Raw genomic sequence first — 22,998 nt, 5'->3', positions numbered from 1 at the left:
GAGCTCCAGGACCATCCATGCTGGGGGAAGGAATAGAATGATAATAATGATAGTGATGGTATTTTTTAAGCACATACTATGTACCAAGTACCGTTCAGGATGTGAAGCTACACATTCATTCATTCTATCATACTTATTGAGCACTTACTGTGTGCAGAGCACTGTACTGAGCGCTTGGGAAGTACAAGTTGGCAACATATAGAGATGGTCCCTACCCAACAGCGGGCTCACAGTCTAGAACAGTGGGCTAGGGAAGCAGCATGGCCTAGTGGACAGAGCCCAGGCTCGGAAGTCAGAAGGACCTGAGTCCTAATCCCCGCTCCACCACTTCTCTGCTGTGTGACTTTGGGTAAGACGCTTCACTTCTCTGGTCCTCAGTTTTCTCTTCTGTAAAATGGGGAATAAGACTCTAAGCCCCGTGAGGGACACGGTCTGTGTTCAACCTAACTGGCTTGTATTTACCCCAGAGCTTAGAACAGTATTTGACACATAGTAAGCGCTTAACAGTTGCCATTACTATTACTATTGTTAATAAGGTCAGGGTGCCTCTGTGTGGTCATTAGGAGATCCTATTTAAAAGGACTCTCACTGGGCTAATGAGCTTGATGAAGGGTAGAATTTATTTATTTATTTAGTGAACTTATTTCTTTATTTATAAAGCGCTCAATTTATTTATTTAGTAAGCGCTCAATAAATACGATTGATTGATTGATTGATTGATTAAATCAATCAATCAATCAATCGTATTTATTGAGCCCTTACTGTGTGCAGAGCACTGTACTAAGTGCTTGGGAAGTACAAGTCGGCAACACATAGAGACAGTCCCTACCCAACAGTGGGCTCACAGTCTAGAAGGGGGCATTTAAATTAATGTCTGTCTCCTCCTCTGCACTGTGAGCTCACTCTGGTCAGGAATGGATCCGTTTGTTGTTACATTGTACTCTCTTGAGTGCTTAGTACAGTGCTTTGCACACAGTAAGTTGCTCAATATATATGATGAATTAAATTGACTGATAGAGTGGAGATAATTTCCTGTGTGGGGGTGGGGGGAAAGCTTGGAATTTCTGTCATCTGGGGGCCTCACTGTCTGTCCACTTGGCAGTCAGCCAATTAGTCATTGGTACTTATTCATTCATTCATTCATATTTATTGAGTATTTACTTTGTGCAGAGCACTGAGCACCTACTATGTGCAGAACACTGAATAAGAACTAGAGAGGAAAAAATGGAAGTAAGCAAGCAGAACTGTATCCCTTCATGATATTATTGTAGATTATTATCATAAAATTCAGGTGTAAAGATATGAAAACCTACTGAGAAGTGGAACACAAAAATAGGAAAGAAATAACAAGTGTTTGAAAGAGTTGGGGAAGCTCAGTCCCAATCAATGAGCTATCATAGTACATGGTGGGAAGGGAACTCGGCCTTGTGAGTAGAACATAAGCCTGGGAATCAGAAAGATCTGTATTCTAATCCTAGCTCTGCCACTTGTCTTCTGTGTGACCTTGGGCAAGTCGCATCATTTCTCTGGTCCTCAGTTTTCACATCTGTAAAATGGGAAATAAGACTGTGAGTCCCATGTGGGTCATGGACTGTGCCCAAAATGATTATCTTGTATGTACTCCAGTGCCACTCCTCTTAGGGTTGCACTTGGAGAGTTTCCAGTACTCTACCAGTCTTGACTACAGGAGAATGAGTCAAGCGGAGGATTACCCATTCCATTCCTAGCTTGCCCAGTGGCTAGTGAGTGGAAACCAATCTGCTACAAGTCAAAACTCCCATTTGCCGGGCAGCAACAGCACGGAAGAGAGTTGAGGGTAGAGACTAGGATTTACTGCATGGAAGGAGGCAATGGTAAACCACTTCCATATTTTTACCAAGAAACCTCTATATATACACTCCCAGAATGATTGCAGATGGAGTAGGGGGGTTCTGGGAGAGATGTATCCATGGCGTCGCTATAGGTCAGAGACAATTTGATGGCATAAGACAAGACAAGAACCCAGTGCCTCGCACATGGTAAGTACTTAACAAATACCATTAAAAAATCAAAATAAGGGCTAGTAGTTATGGGAAAACTACTTCCACGTTACGTTAATAATAAATACAAGAAAATAAATTAATTGCTAACATGAAAAAACAGATGAAAACCTGACTACTGAGGTAGTGGTAGGGATGGCTTGAAAGAAGGGAGCAGATAAGTGAAGGGATACTTCCTGAAGGAGGGGGCTTTTTAGAGGGCTTTGAAGGAAGAGCGGGTTATGATTTGGTGAAGCTAAGCGGAGGAGGCATTCTGGGGAAGGGGAAAAGGGAAACAGTGGCTCAAGTGTGAGGAACAGGAGGGGCAAAAGGAGTGAGTCAGGTTTTATGAGGAGAAAAGCAAATAAGGTAAGATGTCAGCTGATGGACTATGTTAATGCTTATGGTAGGATTTTTCTTTTGAGAGATAATAGAGGGGTTTGAGAAGACTGTGAGATCACTGTGGGCAGGGAAGCTATCTGTTTATTGCTATAGTATACTCTTCCAAGCACTTAGTACAGTGCTTTACACACATTGAGCACTCAATAAATAGTATTGAATGAATGAAAAGGCTGATTGGTTCTGATCAATGTTTAATGAAAACTATCTGTGCATACACTTCGCTCCTCTGTGGCGAACCTCCTCACTGTGCCTCATTCTCACCTGTCCTGCCATCGACCCCTGGCCCATGTCCTACCTCTGGCCTGGAATGCCCTCCCTCCTCACATCTGCCAAACTAGCTCTCTTCCCCCCTTCAAAGCCCCTTGAGAGCTCACCTCCTCCAGGAGGCCTTCCCAGACTGAGCCCCCCTTTTCCTCTGCTCCTCCTCCCCTCCCCAATGCCCCTACTTCTTTTTTAATAGCATTTATTAAGCGCTTACAATGTACAAAGCACTGTTCTAAGTGCTGGGGAGGTTACAGGGTGATCAGGTTGTCCCATGTGGGGCTCACAGTCTTAATCCCCATTTTACAGATGAGGTAACTGAGGCCCAGAGAAATGAAGTGGCTTGCCCAAAGTCACACAGCTGACAATTGGCGAAGCTGGGATTTGAACCCATGACTCCAAAGCCCGTGCTCTTTCCACTGAGCCATGCTCTGCTCTACTCCCTTCCCTGCCCCATAGCACTGGTGCATATTTGTACATATTTATTATTATTAATGATGTGTTTATATCTATAACTCTATTTTGATGTTATTGATGCCTGCCTACTTGTTTTGTTTTGGGTTTTATTTTCTGTCTCCCCCTTCTAGACTGTGAGTCTGTTGTTGGGTAGGGATTGTCTCTGTTGCCAAATTGTGTTTTCCAAGCGCCTAATACAGTGCTCTGCACACAGTAAGCGCTCAATAAATGATTGAATGAATCTCTAACAAAATAGAGTTGAGAAACTGGAAGTAACAAAACTAATAATGAGTACACTACAGTAGTTCAATCAATCAATTAATAGATCAATCAACCATATTTATTGAGTGTCAACTGTTCTAAGAGCTTGGGAGTGTACGATATTTAAATGCATCAGACACATTCCCTGCTCACAATGAGCTTACAGTCTAGAGAAGGAAACAAGCATTAATGTAAATAAAAAAATTATAGATATGGACATAAGTCCTGTGGGGCTGAAGTGGCATGCATAAAGGGAGCAAATCAGGGCAAGGCAGATGGGAATAGGAGAAGAAGAAATGAGGGCTGAGTCAGGGAAGGCCTCTTGGAGGAGATATGCCTTCAATAAAGCTTTGAAGGTGGGGAGAGTAATTGTCTAACACATATGAAGAGAGAAGGCATTCCAGGCTAAGCCTTGACGTGGGTGAGAGTTTGGCAGTGAAAAAGACAATATTGAGGCACAGTGAGAGAAGGCTGGCATTAACAGAAGCAGAGTGAAGGCAGGGTTGAGTAAGAGAGCAACAAGATGATGATTGAATGCTTTAAATCCACTGATGAGGAGCTTCTGTTTGATGCAGAGTTGGCGGTGGATGGGTCTGGCCAGAACTGAGGTCTGTATCAGTGTGGTTTTTCTAAGTGTGCAGAGGAAGTGACAGATTCCTAAAATAGAGTAAATATTTAGTGACAGTGTGAACTCCTCTCAGGGTTGCACCTGGAGAGTTTCTAGTACTCTACCAATCATGACAACAGGAGGGAGAGTCAAGCAGAGGCCTACCCATTCCATTCCTAGCTTGGGCAGTGGCTAGCAAGTGGCAGGCAATCTGCTACAAGTCAAAACTCACCTGTGCTCGGCAGCAGAGGTATGGGAGAGAATAGAGGGCAGAGACTTGTTTGCTGCATGGAAGGATGCAATGGTAAACCACCTCCTTATTATTACCAAGAAATCTCTATGGATACGCTACCAGAATGATTGCAGATGGAAGCAGGGCGTTCTGGGAGAGATGTGTCTATGGCATTGCTATGGGTCGGACACGACTCGACAACATAAGACAACAACAACAGACAGAGTGAATGTGGGATGCAAATGGAGGGAGGAATCGGAGCTAATCACAGACTGTGATTTTGGGGACGGGGAAAATGGCTTTGTTTCTGTGTAGAAGATCTCTTCCCTCTTTCCAGTGGAATGTGAAGGGTACTTATTGGATGGGTTGATGGATCTGTCCTACCACTGCATCAGCAAATGATTCACGATCATTTCCCGAGCGTAATTTTACATTTTGTCAATTAATCGGTCAAAATGTATTGCCCAAGGGAATCCCAGAAGACAAGCTACGCAAAACTGATTGACAGGATACAGTCGACTGCGAAAAGTACTCTAAGAGTTACAATTGTCCCAAACCACAGATAAAAAGACATGCCACCTGGGAACAAATTAAAGAGATACATTTGTTGAGGGGAGGTAATGGAGTCCCATGAGTTAGGAATTGACTAGCTAATCGAAGGAGGAAAAATGCTGCTGAGAAACTTGTGAGAGACTCAAGAATTGTATATAGTAACCAAGTAGAGCTGCATCCCTTAATGATATTAATCAAGATCATTATCAGAAAATTCAGGTGTAAAGATATGAAAATTAAGTCCCCACAGCTCATAAATAGTGTACTTATAGTATTAAAGAGCTTGAGATAAAATTAAATTTTGCACATACAGCTGTCCTGTAGTGTAAATATTTTATATCTCACACTTTAGAATGGGAGCTCCTTTTGGGGAGGGATACTTTAGTTCTTTGTGTCACACTTTTCCCAAGCAGGCAATAAATACAATATACTAATATTACTATTGCCACTACTACTACTACTAATACTACTACTACTCTTACTATCAATAATACTGCTACTTCTACTACTATTACTACTTCTACTAGTACTACTACTGCTCAGTATTGAAGCAGCATAGCATAATGGAGGGCGCATGATCCTAGGAGTCAGAAGGTCATGATTTCTAACTCCATCTCTGCAACTTGTCTGCTTTATGACCTTGGGGAAGTCACTTCACTTCTCTGTGCCTTAGATACCTCATATGTAAAATGGAGATTGAGACTGTGAGCCCCACATGGGACAGGGACCATGTCCAAATCATTCATTTGTTCATTCATTCAATCGTATTTATTGAGCGCTTACTGTGTGCAGAGCACTGGACTAAGCACTTGGGAAGTACAAGTCGGCAACATATAGAGACGGTCCCTACCCAGCAACGGGCTCACTGTCTAGAAGGGGGAGACAGACAACAAAACAAAACATGAAGACAGGTGTCAAAATTGTCAGAACAAATAGAATTAAAGCTATATGCACATCATTAAGAAAATAAATGGAATAGTAAATATGTACAAGTAAAATTAATGGAGTAATAAATCTGTATATATAAAATGCTGTGGAGAGGGGAAGGAGGTAGGGTGGGGGGTGGGGAGGAGGAGAGGAAAAAGAGGTTCAGTCTGGGAAGGCCTCCTGGAGGAGATGAGCTCTCAGTAGGGCTTTGAAGGGAGGAAGAGAGTTAGTTTGGTGGATGTGCGGAGGGAGGGCAGTCCAGGCCCGGGGGAGGACGTGGGCCGGGGGTCGATGGCGGGACAGGCGAGAGCGAGGCACGGTGAGGAGATTAGCAGCAGAGGAGCGGAGGGTGCGGGCTGGGCTGGAGAAGGAGAGAAGGGAGGTGAGGTAGAAGGGGGCCAGGTGATGGACAGCCTTGAAGCTGAGAGTGAGGAGTTTTTGCTTGATTTGTCGTTTGACAAGCAGCCACTGGAGATTTTTGAGGAGGGGAGTGACATGCCCAGAGCGTTCCTGCACAAAGATGATCCGGGAATCATTGATGATGATGATTGAGGATGGTCCAATCCGATTTTCTCGTATCCACCCCGCTTAGTCTAGTACCTGGCACCTAGTAAGCGCTTAACAAACATTATAATTATTACTACTATTAATACTATTACTTCTACTGCTACCACTGCTCTTACTGGTACTACTGACTATGGCAGTTTTGAAGATGATGCTACTGATGATGAGCTTTTTTATTGATGTTCCTGAGAAAGGCCCATATTCATTCAATCGTATTTATTAAGTGCTGACTGTGGGCTCATATGACTAAGGCATCCATCCACATAGGTCAGCAATGATTTCCTTCTTGCCAAATCCACTGGCTTTTACTCTAAATCCTTTTCAAATTCTCAGATGCCTCCTGCACTGATGACCACCTGCTTTTTTTTTAATGGCATTTATTAAGCGCTTACTATGTGCAAAGCACTGTTCTAAGCGCTGAGGAGGTTACAAGGTGATCAGGTTGTCCCACGGGGGGGCTTACAGTCTTAATCCCCATTTTACAGATGAGGGAACTGAGGACCAGAGAAGTTAAGTGACTTGCCCAAAGTCACACTGCTGACATTTGGAGGAGCAGAAATTTGAACCCATGACTTCTGATTCCAAAGCCCGTGCTCTTTCCACTGAGCCACACTGCTTCTCTGCTGCTTCTGAAAATATTATTAAACCTTGGCTCATGGGCACTCTCTTCTAGTTCTCCTATCTTTCTTACTGCTTCTGCTCAATCTCTTTCTTGGGCTCCTCTTCTACTTCCCAGCCCCTAACTGTGGAGGTCCCTCAAGGCTCAATTCCCATGGGTCCCCTCCTATTCTCCATCTACACCCACTCCTTTGGAGAACCCATTCATTTTCATGGCTTCAACTACTATCTCTATGCGAATTATTCCGAAATCTATATCTCCAGCCCTGATCCACCTCTCTCTCTGAAGTTCCTTATCCAAGGTCACACAGCAGAAAAGTGGCAGACAGGCCTGTGCTTTATCCTCTAGAGCACACTGCTTCCTATCACTGATGGACAGCCACTGTCCCAGTCCCCTGTAGGAAGGAGAAATGATTGCTTTCCCCCCCAAAAAGCTTACCTACCATACATTAAAGGATTGGCTTTTCATACTTTTCTTCTAAGTAATAACAATTATAGTAATAATTAATCATAGTATTTGTTAAACACTTACTATGTGCCAAGCACTGTTCTAAGTGCTGGGGTAGTTACAGGGTAATCAGGTTGTCCCATGTGGGGCTCACAGTCTTAATCCCTATTTTCCAGATGAGGTCACCGAGGCCCAGAGAAGTGAAATGATTAACCTGAGGTAATAATAATAATAATAATAATGGTATTTGTTAAGTGCTTACTATGTGCAAAGCACTGTTGAAAGCACTGGGGTGGTTACATGGTGATCAGGTTGTCCCATGGGGGGCTCACAATTTTAATCCCCATTTTACAGATGAGGTAACTGAGGCACAGAGAAGTTAAGTGACTTGCCCAAAGTCACACGGCTGAAAGTTGGTGGAGCCGGGATTTGAACTCATGACCTCTGACTCCAAAGCTCATGTTTTTTCCACCGAGCCACACTGTTTCTCAGACAAGTAACGGAGCCGGGATTAGAACGCAGGTCCTCTGCCTCCTAGGCCTGTGTTCTTTCCATTAGGCCACACTGCTTATTGGGGGATTTGTTAAGTGCTTACTATGTACCAGGCACTGTACTAAGTGCTGGAGCGGATACAATCCATTTGAGTAGGATACAGTCTCTGTCCCACATGGAGCTCACAGTCTTAATCCCCATTTGACAGATGAGGTAACTGAGGCCCAGAGAAGTGAAACGACTTGCCCAAGGCCACATGGCAGACAAGTGGCAGAGCCGGGATTAGAACCCGTGACCTTCTGACTCCCAGCCTCGGGCGCTATCCATTAATGCCACGCTGCTTGGGACCCACTGTATAATGAGCCGGGACAAAGATCACTGCACTTTCCGGTTCATTCATTCATTCATTCAATCCTATTTATTGAGCGCTTACTGTGTGCAGAGCACTGTACTAAACGCTTGGGAAGTACAAGTTGGCAACATATAGAGATGGTCCCTACCTAAAAGTGGGCTCACAGTCTAGAAGGGAATAATGATGGTATTTGTTAAGCGCTTACTATGTGCAAAGCACTGTTCTAAGCACTGGGGAGGTTACAAGGCTATCAGGTTGTCCCACGGGGGGATCACAGTCTTCATCCCCATTTGACAGATGAGGTAACTGAGGCCCAGAGAAGTTTAGTGACTTGCCCAAAGTCACACAGCTGACAATTGGCGGAGCCGGGATGTTGTCGTTCTGGTTGTCATTCCACTGACAGAGTACTCCAAGGAAAGTCTCTTTGTGGAGTGTTTCCAACAGGAATAGAGAGTAAAAGACTGTGAGCTCATTGAGGGCAGGGTATATGTCCACCAACTGGACTGTGTCCAACTCAATTATCTTGTATCTTCCCCAGAGCTTAGTACGGTGCCTGCCACGTTGTAAGTGCCCAAAAACTCCACTATTATTATTATTATTATTATTACGAACTCTGTTGTACTCTCCCCAGGGCTGAGTATAGTGTTCTGCAAACAATAAGCGCTCAATAAATAGGATTGATTAATTGATTGAATGGATTTGTCTTTCACAATTTGTTCTGGTGTGACATCAGGCTGTTGTCCCAAATAGAAAACGATGGAGCAATTTACACTTGTCTCCGGTGTGACCTTGGGCGAGTAACTTCACTTCTCTGTGCCTCAGTTACCTCATCTGTAAAAATGGGGATAAAAACTGTGAAACCCCCGGGGGACAACCTGATCACCTTGTAACCTCCCCAGGTCTTAGAACAGTGCTTTGCACATAGTAAGCGCTTAACAAATACCATCATCATCATCATCATCATCTGTAAAAGGGGGATTCATTCATTCATTCAGTCAATCGGATTTATTGAGCGCTTACTGTGTGCAGAGCAGTATAGTAAGCGCTTGGAAAGTGCAATTCGGCAATAGGCAGAGACAATCCCTACCCAACAATGGGCTCAGAGTCTAGAAGGGCGAGACAGTGAACACCATGTGGGACAGGGACAGTGTCCAACCCCGTTTGCTTGTATCCACCCCAGCTCTTAGCACATTGTCTCACACATAGTAAGCATTTAACAAATACCATTATTATTCATAATAATAATAATGATGGCATTTATTAAGCGCTTACTATGTGCAAAGCACTGTTCTAAGTGCTGGGGTGGTTACAAGGTGATCAGGTTGTCCCACGGGGGGCTCACAGTCTTAATCCCCATTTTACAGATGAGGTAACTGAGGCACAGAGAAGTTAAGTGACTTGCCCAAAGTCACACAGCTGACAACTGGCGGAGCTCGTGCTGTACACCGTGAGCTTTCTGTAATTTATTTTACTATCTGTCTCCCCCTCTAGATTGTAAGCTAGGCAGGGAACATTTCTACCAACTCTGCTATATTGTACTGTCCCAAATGCAGTGCGGTCCAGTAATAATAATAATGATGGCATTTATTAAGCGCTTACTATGTGCAAAGCACCGTTCTAAGCGCTGGGGAGGTTAATAGATAGAGCACAGGCCTGGGAGTTAGAAGGAGTTGGGTTCTAGTTCCGGGTCCACCACTAGTCTGCTGTGTGACCTTGGGCAAGTCACTTCACTTCTCTGTGCCTCAGTTACCTCATCTGTAAAATGGGGATAAAGACTGCGATCCCCATGTGCGACATGGACTGTGTCCAACCTGCCTACCTTATATCTACCCCAACGAGCACTTAGAATAGTGCTTGGCACATAGGAAGTAATTAACAAATACCATAAAAAATGCTTAATACGGTGCTCAAAGCACTCAATAAATAATATTGATTGATTGATTTCACTGTTCTCTCCTCATCACTGGCAGTGTGGCTCAGTGGAAAGAGCCCGGGCTTCGGAGTCAAAAGTCATGGGTTCGAATCCCGGCTCTGCCAATTGTCGGCTGTGTGACTTTGGGCAAGTCAGTTAACTTCTCTGGGCCTCAGTTACCTCATCTGTAAAATGGGGATGAAGACTGTGAGCCCCCCCGTGGGACAACCTGATCACCTTGTAATCTCCCCAGCACTTAGAGCAGTGCTTTGCACATAGTAGGCGCTTAACAAATGACATTATTATTATTATTAAGGCCCAAATGGGGCGGGTTTATAGTTCAACACTAATGCTTAGCTCTGAACCAAAATGTGGACACATCCATCAAAATGATAAGAGTTCTAGAATTAGATAAAAGCGCTGTGACAAGCTTTGTAGCAGGCAGGGATGCACATTTCCAAAACTGCTCTCTCATCTTGGTAGCCTGTGGGACACAGACTGTCTCATCTCGTATCTACTCCAGAGCTAAGTGTGATGTTAGGGTCTTAGTAAGCGCTTACTAAATACCGTAGTATTTATGATTAGTATTTAGTATTCGTATTAGATTTAGTATTTATTTAGTTTTTATCATTGCCCGGGCTTGGGAGCCAGAGGTCATGGGTTCTAATCCCAGCTTCGCCTCTTGTCAGCTGTGTGACTTTGGTTAAATCGCTTCACTTCTCTGGGTCTCAGTTACCTCATCAGTAAAATTGGGATTAAGACTGTGAGCACCAGAGGGGACGACTTGATCACCTTGTATCCCCCCAGCGCTTAGAACAGTGCTTTGCACATAGTAAGTGCTTAACAAGTGCCACTGTTACTATTATTGTCATATTCATCATGATCATTATTATTAGTCCTACAGCACACTATCAATTGGAAGCATCTCCATTTTAATGTGACTACCATTAAATGTGACTGTAATTTATTTTACTATCTGTCTCCCCTTCTAGATTGTAAGCTAGGCTGGGGTGGTTACAAGGTGATCAGGTTGTCCCACGGGGGGCTCACAGTCTTAATCCCCATTTTACAGATGAGGTAACTGAGGCACAGAGAAGTTACAGAGATTATTATTATTAGTCCTACAGCACACTATCAATTGGAAGCATCTCCATTTTAATGTGACTACAAAATTCCTTCATTCCTTCATTCTGAGCACTTACCATGTGCAAATCACTGTACTAAATGCTTGGGAGACTACAACGTAACAATTAACAGATGAGCAGAGCTGGTGTCCAGAATTTTCAGGGTGAGAATTCAGTAGTCAATTTTCTGATAATGCAGGGGATAAATCACGGAGGAAATCAGTGGCACACACAGCTTCCCCTGCACTGCACAGGGAGCATGTGGGCTGAGGTGGGTGGGAAGGTAATAGCCATGAATGGCTATGGTGGTGAACGAGAAGTCTTTGAGATGGAAGGATTAAAATAACAATAACAATAATAATAATAATAATAATAATAATAATAATAATAATTGAGGTATTTGTTAAGTGCTTATTATGTGCCAGGCACTGTACTAAGCACTGGGATGGATACAAGCAAATCGGGTTAGAAAGAGTTCCTGTCCTAAACTTGTTCTAAGCAAGTTCTTTTTTTCAAAGGGTACTTGTTAAGCACTTACTACCATGCGCTGTATTAAGCGCAGTGGTAGATACAAGCTAATCGGTTTGGACCCAATCCATGACCCATATGGGGTTCACAGTCTTAATCCCCATTTTACAGATGTGGTAACTGAGGCTTAGAGAAGCAGCTTGGCTCAGTGGAAGGAGCCCACCTTGGGAGCCAGAGGTCATGGGTTCTAATCCCGGCTCTGCCACTTGTCATCTGTGTGACTTTGGGCAAGTCACTTCACTTCTCTGGGCCTCGGTTCCCTCATCTGTAAAATGGGGATTAAGACTGTGAGCCCCACATGGGGCAATCTGATCACCTTGTATCCCCCCCAGCACTTAGAACCGTGCTCTGCACATAGTAAGCGCTTAACAAATGCCATCATTATCATTATTATTATTAAGTGAAGTGACTTTCCCAAGGTCACACAGCAAACAAGTGATGGAACCAGGATTAGAAACCAGGTTTTTCAGGCAGGCCCTTGGTGACCTGGGTCCTCATCCCAGTTCTGCCAATTACCTGCTTTGTGACTTTGGCCAAGTCGCTTAGTTTCTCTAGGCTTCAGTTTCCTTGTCTGCAAATGGGAATTAAATACCTCCTCCTTTTCTCCTACTCTCTGTTTCTGGATGCGGGAGGATGGGTGAAGATATTTCTTCTGCTAATCTGTGCTCACCCTAACCCTTGCCCTTTCAGAGTGGATAGAGTTATCTCTTATCCTATTCAGAGAAGCAGCATGGCTCAGTGGAAAGAGCCCGGGCTTTGGAGTCCGAGGTCATGGGTCATGGGTTCAAATCCCAGCTCCGCCAATTGTCAGCTGTGTGACTTTGGGCAAGTCACTTAACTCCTCTGGGCCTCAGTTCCCTCATCTGTAAAATGGGCATTAAGACTGTGAGCCCCCTGTGGGACAACCCTATCACCTTGTAACCTCCCCAGTGCTTAGAACAGTGCTTTGCACATAGTAAACGCTTAATAAATGCTATCATTATCCTCAATAGAGTTCTCTTCTGTCCTTCTCTTCTGGTTATCAAAATCTGACTGGCTCTGGAAGCCTTCCTTGATTCATCTCTCATCTTCCCACCCTATGTCTGCTCTCTTGAAAACTCTCCAATGAAGACATCTGGCACAGACCCCAAAGACGCAGTGTGGTCTAGTGGAGCAGACATGGACCTGGGAAGCTTGTTGTGGGCAGGGAATGTGTCTATTTGTTGTTATGTTTAAATCTCCCAGGTGCTTTAGTACAGTACTCTGCACACAATAGGCACTCAATGAATATGATTGAATGAATGAATGAATGAATGAATGAATGAATCAGAAGACGGGGTTTCTTAGCCCAACTCTGCCACTTGCCCACTGTGTGACCTTGACCACACCACTTAAGTTCTCTGTGCTTCATTTTCTTCAACTGTAATAGTAATAAAGATGGTATTTGTTAAGCGCTTACTATGTGCCAAGCACTGTTCTAAGCGCTAGGGTATATACAAGGTAATCAGGTTGTCCCATGTGGGGCTCACAGTCTTGATTCCCATTTTACAGATGAGGGAACTGAGGCACAGAGAAGTTGAGTGCCATGCCCAAGGTCACACAGCAGACAAGTGGCAGAGCCAGGTCTAGAACTCATGACCTCTGACTCCCAAACCCATGCTCTTTCCACTAAGCCACTCTGCTTCTCCAAATGAAGAAGAGTCAATACTTCTTTTCCCTTCCCCTTAGACTATGGATTCCACGTAGGACAGAGACTGTGTCCAACCTGATCATTTTACATCTACTCCAGTGCTTAGTACAGTGCCTGGCACATCATAAGCACTTAACTAGTTCCACAATCATCATTACTTTAAATAAGGCTTCAGGGCACAGTAACCCTAGCACTAACACTAATAATTAATACTAATAATAATTTATGTCAATAATTATGGTATTTATTAAGCACTTATTATGTGCCAGGCACTGTACTAAGCAATGGCTTCGCAGACTGAGCCCCCACTTTCCTCTCCTCCTCCCCATCCCCCTGCCCTACCTCCTTTCCCTCCCCACAGCACCTGTATATATGTTTGTACAGATTTATTGCTCTATTGATTTTACTTGTACATATTTACTATTCTATTTATTTTGTTAATGATGTGCATCTAGCTTTACTTCTATTTATTCTGATGACTTGACACCTGTCCACATGTTTTGTTTTGTTGTCTGTCTCCCCCCTCTAGACTGTGAGTGCGTTGTTGGGTAGGGACCGTCTCCATACGTTGTCAACTTGTAATTCCCAAGTGCTTAGTACAGTGCTCCGCACACAGTAAGCACTCAATAAATACAATTGAATGAATGAATAGGGCTGACAAGCAAATTGGGTTGGACACAGTCCCTGTCCCACGTGGGGCTCACAGTCTCAATCCCTATTTTACACCTGAGATAACCGAGGCACAGAGAAGTGAAGTGATTGCCCAAGGTCACACAGCTGACACGTGGTGGAGTCGTGATTAATCATAATAATAATAATAATGATGGCATTTGTTAAGCGCTTACTACGTGCAAAGCACTGTTCTAAGCGCTGGGGAGGATACAAGGTGATTAAGTTGTCCCACGTGGGGCTCACAGTCAATCCCCATTTTACAGATGAGGTAACTGAGGCTCAGAGAAGTTAAATGACTTGCCCAAGGTCACACAGCAGACATGTGGCGGAGGCGGGATTTGAACCCCTGACCTCTGACTCCAAAGCCAGTGCTCTTTCCACTGAGCCACGCTGCTTCTCCAGCGTGATTAATAATCAATCAATCAATTGTATTTATTGAGCGCTTACTGTGTGCAGAGCACTGTACTAAGCATTTGGGAAGTACAAGTTGGCGATATATAGAGACAGTCCCTACCCAACAGTGGGCTCACAGTCTAGAAGGGGGAGACAGAGAACAAAACCAAACATATTAACAAAATAAAATAAATGGAATAGATATGTACAAGTGAAATAAATAAATAGAGTAAAAAATATGTACAAACATATATACAGGTGTATATATATATATACACATATAATATATGTAATAATATATATTACATAATATAATATATATATAATATAATATATATATATATTGGAACCCTAGACCTTTTTTCTCCTAGGCCTGTCCTCTATCCACTGTGCCAGGCTGCTTCATTTCCAGAGAGGTGAGAGTATAAAGCAGAATACAGGGGGCTGGGGTGGGGGACACCTCCTGTCCCCATCACCTCCTGTCCCCTCCTGTCCCAGGCGCTGCTGATCTTCAACCACCATCACTGCAGAAACCCAGTTCCTGTACCTCCGACTCATACCATATGCCTCAGCGGAATTCATCACTGTTCTGACTTCCTTCGATCACTATCGAAAGTCTATTCTCAGAGAGCAGTATGGTTCCACCAGCGCGCTCATTGCATCCTGAATACGTAAAAGCGAGTCATTCCTAATGCCATTAACCAGTGGGTTTCAGCATTTGCAAGATCTGAGCTCTACTTTTACCTCCATAAATGAGTGGGTAACGGAGTCGTCGAGTGGAAAGGAGGCTTATGGCAAATAAAACATTCATGAACTCAGGAGCAGTGAAGGGGTATGTGAGGAATAAAGGGAAGAGTAAAACTTCTCCCCTGAAGGGAAATACAGGCTTCACTGAGTTTACAGCAGGCCCGAACATAAAAGCTTTATTAATTCAACGACAACAAAACAACAGCTTTAAAAGACATAATAGGGGTTTTTTTGTGGTGAGATGCTTTTCCAGATTTTATGACAAGAAACCCAACAATAGATTCCTTTGGTAACTGTTCCTCATTGTTTAGCATAGTCAGGTTATAACTCTCGGGAAACAAATACTGATAGATTAGAAGCGCTCAATTGGTTTTACTTATACCTATCAAAAAAAAATCCTCAAAGTCTATAATAAGCCCTCCATCCATAATATGAATGTTAGTTGTAATTAATCTCAAAATATTCATTCATAGACTCTTCTTCAGTGGTTATAATTGTTAATCATCTTGATTGCTAATTGTGGCCTAAATGGTAAGAGCTTACGACTGGAAATCCAAAGACTTGGGTTCTAGTCCTAATTCTACTACTAGCCCATAGTGTGATTTTACTGACTTAACCTAAGTCTCAGTTTCTTCATCTGTAAAATGGGGAGAAAATACCAGCTCTCCTCTCCTAATAAGATGAAGGTCACATATAGTGTCCAATCTGTTTATCTGTATCTACCCCAGGATTTAGCACAGTATTTGTGTCAGTTATATGTGGGAAGAGAATGTATTTGTTATTTGTTGTATCGTTTATCTGTATCCAACCCAGGATTTAGCACAGTATTTTGGCACTTAGACTATAAGCTTGTTGTGGTCAGGAATATGTGTCAGCTATATGTGGGCAGCAAATGGATCTGTTTGTTGTTGTGTTGTAGTCTCCCAAGTGCTTAGTACAGTGCTTTGCACACAGTAAATGTTCAATAAATATGATTGAGTTGAATTGAATTGTTGTATTCTTTCATTTAATCATATTTATTGAGCGCTTACTGTACTATCCCAAGGACTTAGCACAGTGCTGTGCACACAGTAAGTGCTCAATAAATACGATTGACTGACTGATTTAGGAAGCACTCAATCAATGCCCTTACTATGAAAATAGTTGTACGATGATGAGTCACACTGCAGAAAAGGCTTCTCTCTGGCGTATCGTTCTGCTCACGTTGACTGGATCATTTTGGCTAGATTTTCCCCTTTCAAATAGGAAATTAGATAGGAAATGTCTGAGCTAAGTCAGAGGCACATTTAAAACGGGAACTCTAGTAAGTCAAGTTAGCAAGTGCATTGACACAGAATTGGTGGGAAGCCTGAAAATTGTGGGCCCACCTTTTACCTGCTCTGGGGGCAATTAATGGGTATTGTGTACAGGCGAATGTGCTTTTATTCTTGCAAAATTACAGCTCAGTTTGAAAGCTGGAACTTTGGCTTTGATAATCTGCTTGGCTTTGTGTTCCTTGTGCTTCCCAGCCTGTCATCTACAATCAAGTAATCACTTCTTTTTTTCTGTCTTTCTTCATTTCAGGCATCCTTTGCTTTTTGACTAGGGTCTCTTCATGGAAAACCTGCAACTCCTGACTATTACTATTCTCTGGCAAAAATGGTTGGCCGGAAATCTATGATTGTAAATAATTTATTCTCCTTTCGGGACCCCAGACAAATATTCACCTGATTATACTAGCATTCGTCTAGACCAGATATCTTCGGGCAGAAAGCCAAGATAATATCATAAAGGGATTTAGGAAACCAGTAGCTGTTAGCCTAGCATAGGGGTTTCAGTAAAAGGAGTTCTTTTCCTCTGGAAGGTGCATTCAATCCCCAGACTTTAAATGGTTTTAGTTTTTGAATAGACTAGAGAGGTCTGTGCGTTTATTTGAAAAGAATTACCAGTTTTATTAAGGCTTTGAGAATGCCATAAGGACGTCTTTGTTCTCCAAACGTCAACCTCTTCCAAGTCACGGTCTCTTCCAAGACGGCAAACCGTAGAACAGAGAGGGGCATGGTTTTAAAGTGCCGTGTGGGAGTTATTAGCACAATTCCTCTTATGTGTGAACAAAATTTCTGTGAAGACCTCCCTCGCAATTCATGGAAAACATACCACTTCACAGAAAACTATCGCCATGGAAGCCGGAGAATCAGAATGAATTTCACCTGAATAGATGACGTCTTTGAAATGACTATTGAGAATACAAATCAACTGCTTGAAAGAACCGCCTCTTCAAGGCCAGAGTTAGACCAAAGGCCTACAGTTCTTGTTAGTTATTGATTGACTTGAAGGAAACTGCTAGACAAAGCAGCCTAACAGTGCAACCCTACAATAACCCTATTGCACACATTAAACACCACTTCTCCGAGTTGCTGTGAGACCTATATTAATGCCCAATGGAACTCTTGCAATATTTTCAAAATAAAGTATATTATGTGTTCCAAATATTTTACTTGGCATTGTCTTATCCACCCAAATGTTTCTTTCCAAACACTGGACGATCGCCATGCATTTCCCCATTGGCAGAAACTGACATTTTCCTTTGAGCTATAAAGACAGCCGAAGGTTTTGTAACGATTCCTGTCCATTAAGTGAATGGCAGGGAGTTCCCTTCATGGAAAGTATAAGAAGGAGCTGGCAAAGGTACAGTTGCTCTTTCTTTGAGAGTGTTTTATTGACACAAGATATAAGGTTTAATTTAAACAATCGATCAATCAATGGTATTTACTGAGTGCTTAACTGTGACTGTTTAGTGGGTGCAGAGCACTGTAGTAAGTGCTTGGAAGAGAACAATAGAGTAGGTAGCCATGAACCCTGCTCTCTAGGGACTAGTTCATTCATTAATTCAATCATATTTATTGAGCGGTTTTTTGTGTGTGTGCAGAGCACTGTACTAAGCGCTTGGGAAGTACAAGTTGGCAACATATAGAGACGGTCTCTACCCAACAGTGGGCTCACAGTCTAGAAGGGGGAGACAGACAACAAAACAAAACACATTAACAAAATAAAATAAATAGAATAAATATATACATATAAAATAGAGTAATAAATACGTACAAACATATGTACATATACGTACATATGTATATGTACATATATATATATATATATACATATATATATATATATGCAGGTGCTGTGGGGAGGGGAGGGAGGTAAGGCAGTGGGAATGGGGAGGGGGAGGAGGGGTTAAACTTAAAACCCTTTCTTCTCTTAATATTTTGGTTTGGGGAAAGATATGTGCTAGAATAGAATGGTAATGGGAACTTGGTGGCTTTGCAGAAATACAAACAGAATCTGCAAGGGATAGTAATAGAAGTACTATTAATAGTAGCAATAGTAGTAGTAGTAGCAATAGCCCGAAGCAATAGCAGTCTGGACCTTCCCAGACTGAGCCCCCTCCTTCCTCTCCCCCTCCTCCCCCTCCTCATCCCCCCATCTTACCTCCTTCCCCTCCCCACAGCACCTGTATATATGTATATATGTTTGTATGTATTTAAGACTCTATTTATTTATTGATTTTATTTGCACATATTTATTCTATTTATTTTATTTTGTTAATATGTTTTGTTTTGTTGTCTGTCTCCCCCTTCTAGACTGTGAGCCCGCTGTTGGGTAGGGACCGTCTCTATATGTTGCCAACTTGTACTTCCAAGCGCTTAGTCCAGTGCTCTGCACACAGTAAGCGCTCAATAAATATGATTGAATGAATGAATGAATCAATCAATCAATCGTATTTATTGAATGAATGAATGAATGAATAGGAATTCATTCATTCATAGGAATGAATGAAAGTAGCGGTAATAGTAATGGTAATAATGGTAGTGGTAGAGTAGTAATAATAGTAGCAATAGTAGAAGTGGTCATTATAGTAGAACCAGTAGTAATAATATTTTACTATGTGCAGTGGTAGGAATAACAATAATAATTATTATTATTATGGTATTTCTTAAGCACTTAATAATAATAATAATAATAATGATAATAATGGCATTTATTAAGCACTTACTATGTGCAAAGCACTGTTCTAAGTGCTGGGGAGGTTACAAGGTGATAAGGTTGTCCCATGGGGGGCTTACAGTCTTAATTCCCATTTTACAGATGAGGTAACTGAGGCACAGAGAAGTTAGGGGACTTGCCCAAAGTCACCCAGCTGACAATTGGCAGAGTGGAAATTCGAACCCATGACCTCTCACTCCAATGCCCTCTCACTGAGCCACGCTGCTTCTCTAACTCTCTGCTTTACTGTGTGCCAGGCACTGTACTAAGAGCTGGAGTGGCTACAAGCAAATCAGGTTGGACATAGATGCTGTCCCATATTAGGCTCACAGTTTTAATCCCCATTTACAGATGAAGTAACTGAGGCCCAGAGAAGCGAAGTGAGTTACCCAAGGTCACACAGCAGATAAGTGGTAGAGGCAGGATTAGAACACCTCCTGATTCCTAAGCCCTTGCCCTATCCACTCCGCCATGGGAATGAGAACATGGTCTCTGTCCCTTGAGAGTTTACAATATAAATATAAAAACAGGGAAAGTGGACTGGCTAAAAAATACATAAAGTACGTAAAAATATCTCTTGAATAAGGGAAGCAGCATGGCATAGTGGATGGAGCTCAGGCAGCCTGGGAGTCAGAAGGTCAAGGATTCTAATTCCGACTCCGCCTCTTGTCTGCTGTGTGACCTTGAGCAAGTCACTTCACTTCTCTGGGCTTCAGCTACCTCATTTGTAAAATGAGGATTAAGACTGTGAACCCCACGTCGGACAACTTTACTACCTTCTATCTATCCCAGTGCTTAGAACAGGGCTTAGGGCATAGTAAGCACTCAAGAAATACCATAATTACTATTATTATTAAATTACATAAGCCCTACCTGAGAGCAGCATGGCTCAGTGGAAAGAGCATGGGCTTGAGAGTCAGAGGTCATCCATTCTAATTCCGGCTCCTCCGCAAGTCTGCTGTGTGATCTTGGGCAAGTCACTTCACTTCTCTGAGCCTCAGTTACCTCATCTGTGAAATGGGGATTAAGACTGTGAGCCCCACGTGGGACAACCTGATCACCTTGTATCCCCCCCAGTGCTTAGAACAGTGCTTCACACATAATAAGGGCTTACAAATGGCATTATTATTATTATTATTAATAATCATCATCAATCATCAATTGTATTTATTGAGCGCTTACTATGTGCAGAGCACTGTACTAAGCGCTTGGGAAGTACAAATTGGCAACATAATAATAATAATAATAATAATAATAATGAAGAATCCCTGTTATTAACCAAAAATTTTTCACCTAAGGAGGCTAAAACATTTTATAAATATGTATTTCATGGACTCTGTGAGCATCATGCAGAACAGGTTGGGGAAAGTCCTACATTCATCTCCCTATTTAAAAATGAAGAAACTGAAGCCGAGAGGTTAAGTGGCTTGTTCCATGTCACTGAACAGAGTAGTGGCTAAGCCATTTTATCTCAGCTTAGAGATCTAACACTGATCATGTTATCTACGGGAAAACCACATTAATTAATAAAAGGACAAACGGTGAAGTTAAAAAATGGAGACCTCTCTCCTGTGTACACTGTTAAATATGAATCCTTAAGTACCCAAAGAGACAGAACAGTGACCTATATCAAATTTTAGTGCAGCCATAAAATCAGGTAGTTTTCCACGCATGAGAAAGTGAAAAGACAGAAATTCATTTCCGTTTTGTAGTATACCCTCCTGGTGGTAAAACCATGCCCCTGGATGAAAGTGTATTTATTGAATGCTTATTTTAGGCTGAGTACTATACTATTACTATTATGTTGGTACTTGTTAAGTGCTTACTATGTGCTAAGCACTGTTCTAAGCTCTGGGGTAGATACAAGTCAATCAGGTTGGATACAGCCCTTGTCCCACAAGGGGATCACACTCTTAATCCACATTTTACAGATGAAGTAACTGAAGTCCATAGAGGTTTGGTGACTTGCCCAAGGTCACACAGCAGACAAGTGGAGGAACTGGGATTAGAACCCAGATCCTTCTCACTCCCAGGCCGGTGCTCGATCCACTAAGCCACGCTGCTGAGGCTGTACTATACCTCAGCACTTGGGAGAGGGCAACAGAATAAATAGACACAATCCCAAATTTTAAGGACTTTGCAACCTACAAACATTAAAGCAAATTTCAGGTAAAGGAAGCAACTGTGTATAAGGATAGATATTTCAGTGTTATTGGGGGGGGATTGTGGTTGTGCGACTATTTGCATGACTTGAGTGTGGGGCTGAGTGCAGAGGTGAGGCAGTAAGGAGGGAGAAGATAGTTGTAGGATGTGATCTTAGTTAAGGAAGGCAACATGGAGGAGGTAGAGGAGGTATGATTTTATTAGAGTTTTCTTTGAAGATGGGGAGTGTGCTAGAATGTTGGATGTGAAGGGATAATAATAATAATGATAATGATGGCATTTATTAAGCGCTTACTATGTGCCAAGCACTGTTCTAAGCGCTGGGGAGGTTACAAGGTGATCAGGTTGTTCCTCGGGGGGCTCACAGTCTTAATCCTCATTTTACAGATGAGTTAACTGAGGCACAGAGAAGTTAAGTGACTTGCCCAAAGTCACACAGCTGACAACTGGCAGAGCTGGGATTTGAACCCATGACCTCTGACTCCAAAGCCCGGGCTCTTTCCACTGAGCCACGCTGCTTCTCCGGGGGAGTGGAGCCGAGATTCCTGCCTGTGTTTCAGCCTTCCAACCCAGCTTCCCTCGCCTCCGGGACCTGCGTGGGCTGGGAGACCTGGCATTTGGGCCTCGCTGTCCACCCGGGAGGCCCTTGGCTACGTCCATATTGGGTTGGGGGGGGTGGGACGTGGAGGTGACCCCGAACGGTCCCCGGTTTTCTTTTAGACTGTGAGCCCACTGTTGGGTAGGGACTGTCTCTATGTGTTGCCAACTTGTACTTTCCAAGTGCTTAGTACAGTGCTCTGCACACAGTAAGCGCTCAATAAATATAATTGATTGATTGATTGATTGCTGCAGCTGACTCGGGCCGGCCTGCTCCTCCGCACCACTCCTGCTCAGAAGAGCAGCGTGAGCAAGGGGTGGATGGTGAGAGAGACCAATCACGGCACCGTGAGTAGGCTGATTTTAGAGAAGTATGAGGGCTTGACAACAGTGGGTAAGGAATGAGGATAAGTTAGAGGTAGACAAGCGACTGAGTGTCCTGAAGCAATCTTGCCTAGTGGTTAGAACACGGGCTTGGGAGTCAGAGGACGTGGGTTCTAATCCCTGTTCTGTCACTCGTCTCCTGTGTGACCTTGAACAAACCAATTATTAATAATAATAATAATAATGGTATTTATTAAGCACTTACTATGTGCAAAGCACTGTTCTACCAATTAATAGTAATAATAATAATAATTGTATTTGTTAAGTGCTTACTATGTGCAAAGCACTGTTCTAAGCGCTGGGGAGGTTACAAGGTGATCAGGTTGTCCCACGGGGGGCTCACACTTTTAATCCCCATTTTTACAGGTGAGGTAACTGAGGCCCAGAGAAGTGAAGCGACTTGCCCAAAGTCACACAGCTGACAAGTGGCAGAGCAGGGATTTGAACCCACGACCTCTGACTCCAAAGCCCGGGCTCTTTCCACTGAGCCACGCTGCTTCTCTGTCTCTGTCTCTGTGCCTCAGTTATCTCATCTGTAAAATGGAGATTTATACTGTGAGCCCCATGTGGGACAACCTGATTACCTTGTATCTACC

The 22,998-nt window shown here is 43.0% G+C and overlaps 2 non-coding genes across 2 annotated transcripts; both read left to right on the top strand.

The window, feature by feature from the left end:
• Positions 1-1,631: 1,631 nt before the first annotated feature.
• On the top strand, positions 1,632-1,769 carry LOC119924441. The gene has a single exon (XR_005449154.1). It is a non-coding gene; the product is annotated as a small nucleolar RNA SNORA7 (small nucleolar RNA).
• A 2,320-nt stretch (positions 1,770-4,089) lies between these two features.
• On the top strand, positions 4,090-4,227 carry LOC119924144. The gene has a single exon (XR_005449045.1). It is a non-coding gene; the product is annotated as a small nucleolar RNA SNORA7 (small nucleolar RNA).
• Positions 4,228-22,998: the final 18,771 nt, after the last annotated feature.

Source organism: Tachyglossus aculeatus, chromosome 2 (genome assembly GCF_015852505.1).
Source record: "Tachyglossus aculeatus isolate mTacAcu1 chromosome 2, mTacAcu1.pri, whole genome shotgun sequence".
In the NCBI taxonomy this organism is placed as follows: Eukaryota; Metazoa; Chordata; class Mammalia; order Monotremata; family Tachyglossidae; genus Tachyglossus; species Tachyglossus aculeatus.
The sequence above is the reverse complement of the archived record's forward strand: the minus strand, read 5'-3'. Positions and strand labels throughout refer to the sequence as shown.